This window comes from Rattus rattus, chromosome 15 (genome assembly GCF_011064425.1).
Source record: "Rattus rattus isolate New Zealand chromosome 15, Rrattus_CSIRO_v1, whole genome shotgun sequence".
NCBI classification, from domain to species: Eukaryota; Metazoa; Chordata; class Mammalia; order Rodentia; family Muridae; genus Rattus; species Rattus rattus.
This window is the reverse complement of record NC_046168.1, coordinates 58,151,138-58,156,170: the sequence shown is the minus strand read 5'-3', so window position 1 is coordinate 58,156,170 and position 5,033 is coordinate 58,151,138.

Genomic DNA, 5,033 nt, shown 5'->3' with positions numbered 1-5,033 from the left:
CATTCTTTGTACCCAGGTACAGCGGGAATATATTTGAATAGAATTTGCATAAATTTGATGGTTCTTAGGGGCAAGGAAAACGATAGTATTGTTCAGGGGTGAATGGACAAGAAGCCTCCTGCCGGTGGCGGTCGGGGTGTGATGGTGGAAGTTACTAGAGCCATTGTTTAGAGAGAGGTGTGTATTAATAATAGATGTTAGGGTGCCAAGGGCATTGTTCAGAAACGGAGCTGAAGTGACTCAACAGATAAGAATACTTGTTGCTCTTGCACAGGACCCAGGTTGGTTTCCAGTACCCATATAAGACAGCTCCCAACTGCCTGGGCTCCAGGTTCAGATTATCCAATGCCCTCTCTGCACCTCTGAGTTCGTCTGCATGCCTGCGGCATATATATATATATATACACACATACCCTCAATTATACACATAAAATTAAATAAATAAACCTTCACAAAAAGAAGTAGATTGGCAGTGCATAACCTAATGCAAATCAAGTCCCAGACCGCCAAACTATTGCTTACACTTGCCTGCCTGAAAGTCATGTGATTCTTCTTGGCTGGATTCTAGGCGGATAGCCTTAGACTAATTTATTGGCCTCCGCTACTCCAGTCATGGAGAGCTATGGATATTCCCATCTTATTGGACTGTATTTTTTTTTTAAAGATTTATATATTTAATTGCATATGAACACACTATAGCTGTCTTCAGACACACCAGAAGAGGGCATCAGATCCCATTACAGATGGCTGTGAGCCACCATGTGGTTGCTGGAATTGAACTCACCACCTTCCGGAAGAGCAGTCAGTGCTCTTAACCACTGAGCCATCTCTCACCCCGGACTGTATGTTTTAATGCATGAGCTGTACAATAGTTATGATCAACTGCATGATGGGAAATAACATTCTCCTGGAATCCATATAGCTAGAAGTGCCAGCCCTCCAGTCCTTGAGAGTGTAGCTGGGTCTTCAAGGTAGGTCTATGAAGAGGTGACTGGACAGCAATGAGGTCAATGGAGTGGGTTCTAGTTAAATATAACTGGTCCCTTTATAAAAAGGCAAAGTTTGGACACAGACACGGAAGGCCATTTAAAGACAGGAAGAGAAAGTGGTTACCTGTGAGCTGAAAAAAAAAGCCTCGGAAGAAGCCAGTCTTGCTGACAGAAGTGATGCGCTGTCTACACCCTTGCAGTGTAAAAAGATAACGTTCCGACGTTTAAGCCTCCTGTCTGTGGTAGCATGTTACGGCAGCTCAACAAGGCTACATGTCACGCATCCACTTGTCTGGTCCAGTGCATCTAGATATTTGGTCAGACATTACATGGGATTAGTCTATAAATATGTCTCTGTGAGATTCATATTGAATCAATGGAGTTTGAGTAGGGAAGATTCCCACCTAAGCAGATCTTATCCAGTCAGTTGAGGGCCTGGGTAGAATAAACGACCCATCTGCCTTAAGCAAGAAGAACCTGCATTTGAACGGTAACCCTTTTCTGGTCTCCGGCATGCAAGTTCACCCTATAAACGTTGATTGGTCATCTACAGTGACATGAGTGATTTCCTTAAAATAAATCTTTTCCCTACTCTCTCCTTTCTTCCCTCCAATTTCCTTTCCTTTCTGTTTACTATGATGATGATGATGATGATGATGATGATGATGATGATGATAGTGTATGTGTGTAAGCATGCATATGTGTGTGTGTGTGTGTGTGTCCACATGCACAGGTAAATAAATGCAAGTGTATGTTACGGTCAATGTGTGAAGAGAGCGATTTTTGTCAAGAGAGTTCCTGGGACTGAATCAGGCTTGCAGGGCAAGCATTATATCTACCAAGCTATGTATCACCGTCCTCGTTGTGGTTGCTGCCATTGCGCCACCACCAACCACCATTTCTCTGACACTTGTGCAAGGTATTTTGTTCACATTTTCCCCCTCCAAAAACGTTCTAGTTCCATCCCCCTTCTGCCAACTCTGTGTCTCCTTCTTTTCTTTTTCTTTAAAAGATTTTCTTGTTTTTATTTAATGTATATGTGTACAGCGTTGCTGTCTTCAGACACACCAGAAGAGGGCATCGGATCCCATTACAGATGGTTGTGAGCCACCATGTGGTTGCTGGGAATTGAACTCAGGACCTCTGGAAGAGCTGTCAGTGCTCCTAACCACTGAGCGATCTCTACAGCCCCTCTTTTCTTTTTCTTAAACCCATCAAGCGCACTTGGTATGTTGCCCATCTACTCTGGACTATCTGGCCCTCCAATGGAGCATGGTCCATCCATCAGGGACAGCACCTTTAAAGAAATGACTCTCCCTCTCCCAGTAGCTTTGAATTGCCAAGATCTACTTAACTAGGGGTGGGACGCTGTGTCCATTTCTACTGTCATGTTCAGATTTTGTCTGACTTGAGCTTGTGCGGGTCTCGTTCATGCATGCTGTCTGAACTTCTGTGAGTTCCTATGTGCAACTTCCCTTTTTTTAATCTTGAAAACGGTTCAGCACATTCTGCAGAACTCTTGTTCTCTGCACCTTGACGGGTCGTGGGTCTCCGTGCCCTTTGTGATAAGCAGGGCTTCCAGAGCTAGTAGACCAACAAGTGGCTGCAAAGCAGGTCTTTTCAGAGGGACCTGGGCTCCATTCTCCTCCTCTTTCCCATTATTTAATCTCATTGGCCTGGATGATCCTCAGCCCTGGCAGATAAGGAAGGGGAGCGAGGTTGGCTCCTAGCTGCAAGGCTGGGGTGTTATCTCTCTGTATATAACAACCACTCCCTGGGAATGTGATCTCTCCCTCTGAACTTGTCCCTGACTATTTCCTGCTAACTCCCCAGGACTCCACAGAACCCAGCACATTCAGCAAAGAAGCAGATTACAAAATTAACACACAAAATCAGTAGCCCTCTTTTATGCAAGTCAGAAACAACCCAAGGAAGAAATCAAAGAAGCGAACCCGGTCATAACAGCCTTAAACATACATGGAAAGAATGAAAGACAGTGAAAGACATTGAAAAAGAAAGATACAGGAAGGTGGAAAGATCAATCAATCATCTTCATGGATGGGTGAGGTGAAGAATGGCCTTCCTACCAAAAGCAAATTAGAGATTCAATACAATAGCTATCAAAATTCCAATGCAATTCCTTCCAGGAATTGAAAAAAAATTCTGGGTCACTTGACTTAGTCTCAATTAACTTTCCCTACCCTTCCAAAAATTCTAGAATTGACAGCAATGTCACGTGCTCACTAGACACTCACTGTGTGACAAACACTTGCTGCTTGGTGTAGCTCTCGCCCAGTCTTCACAGCCTGAGGAGGTAGGCTGTGGTGTCGTTGACCCTGTTTCACAGAAGAGTAAACTAAGACTTCAAAAACTTACTTTAAGTTATATGCTGTTCAGTGGCCAAGTTGAGATTTGGCTCCAGATCTGAATCCCAGAGCAGCATACACTTATTTACTTATTCATGTATTTACCTACATTTATAACTATTATTTGTTTATTTTTTCATGTTTGTGTGTACATGTGTCTGCATGTACTTGCATGCAGGTACCTATAGAGGCCAGAAGAGGCTGTTGGATTATCTGAGTCTGGAGTTAGAACCAGTTGTGAGCTGCCTAGTGTAGGTGTTGGGGCCCAGCCCTGGGTCCTCAGCCCAAGCAGTGAATGTGTGCTCTTTACCTCTGTGGCCTCTCTCCAGCCACCATCCCCACTTCCCAGAACCTTTTGGAAATTGTTGTGGTAGTTAGAACCAGGTACCAGCCTAAATACCTGCCACTAGGTAGAGAGTTTCATTAAGAGAGAGAGAATTCTGGAAAGTGGCCAATCTTCTACATTGCAAACAATGAGCAGGGATTTCTCTCACTTCCTGAAGGGGACCTTGTTATGGCAGTAGTGACTCTGGTTACACGGTGCTGATTTGCACCCCTTCTGAGTTGACTGGATCGTGGAAATGTGGAGTAGCTCTGAGGTAGGACATTTGGATATGCAATCAAGGGCGTTCACACAGAGCCCTTTGTGAATGCCATCTAGCTAAGGGGTCTAGTGTTCTATCCCACTGAATCTCACTCCCCTTCTGCTGGGCCCTCAGAAGCTCTTGGAGGGTGGAGTCTTCATTGTACCCTTCCTGTGGCCTCTGTAGTGCTGAATCACTGCTATGGAGGAAGGAGAGATAGAAGCAGCTGCATTTCTCTGGGGCACTCAGTCCTGACCGGTGACTCTTGGGGCTTGGAATGAACTGTACATCAACTGGGCAGACAACAGAGATAGCTTGTCCCTTAGTAATGATCCCTGAGACTGCCAGGTTCTGGAGAAATCTAGGCATAGAGGAGAAGGAAACAGCGCAGGCCCAAGGCTAAGAGTATTTGGGAGAAAGGCTAAGAAAGTCAGGCAAACGCCCTAGACAAGAGTACTGTAGATAAAGCCCACGGCAGAGGAAACGTAACTTCCAGAATGTCGACTGCTTCCTGTGTGTTAACTCTGCCTGTTTGCTGGAAGTTGAGGAAACTCAAGACTGCAGTAGAGGTGTCTGGAGTGTGCCTGTCCCAGCCCACATCTCCCCTGTAGCTCCAAGCTGCAGAGTTGAGACAGTAGAATTTACCCAGCTTATCTTCAACATCTCTTCAGTGTCTCACATAGGTGGCTACCAGCAGGTCAAAGATGAGGTTTAGTCATCCTGCATTTTCAACTGATCCTTAGGCGGGCAGGTGGGGCAGGGAGAGGCGGAAGTGTAGACAGTGAGCTATCGTATGTCCTAGACCCAGCAAGCTGCAATTTCCTGGGTACAGCACAAGATCTTTGGGGGTATCTCTTGAGCGTTGAGAACAGTGGAAGTGTTAGGACACGATGGCATACACCTGTGTAATGTCAGCTAATTGGGAAGCCGAAACAGGAGGATTGCTGTGACTTTCAGGCCAAGCTGGGCTAGCTCCTAAGTTCCAGGCCAGCTTTGGTTAACCTATCTTAAAAAAAAAAAAAAAAAAAAAAAAAAAGCAAACACAAGGAAGCACCATGGTAACTCTGGGCAGCAGGAGCGGTGTCCTCTGGTGG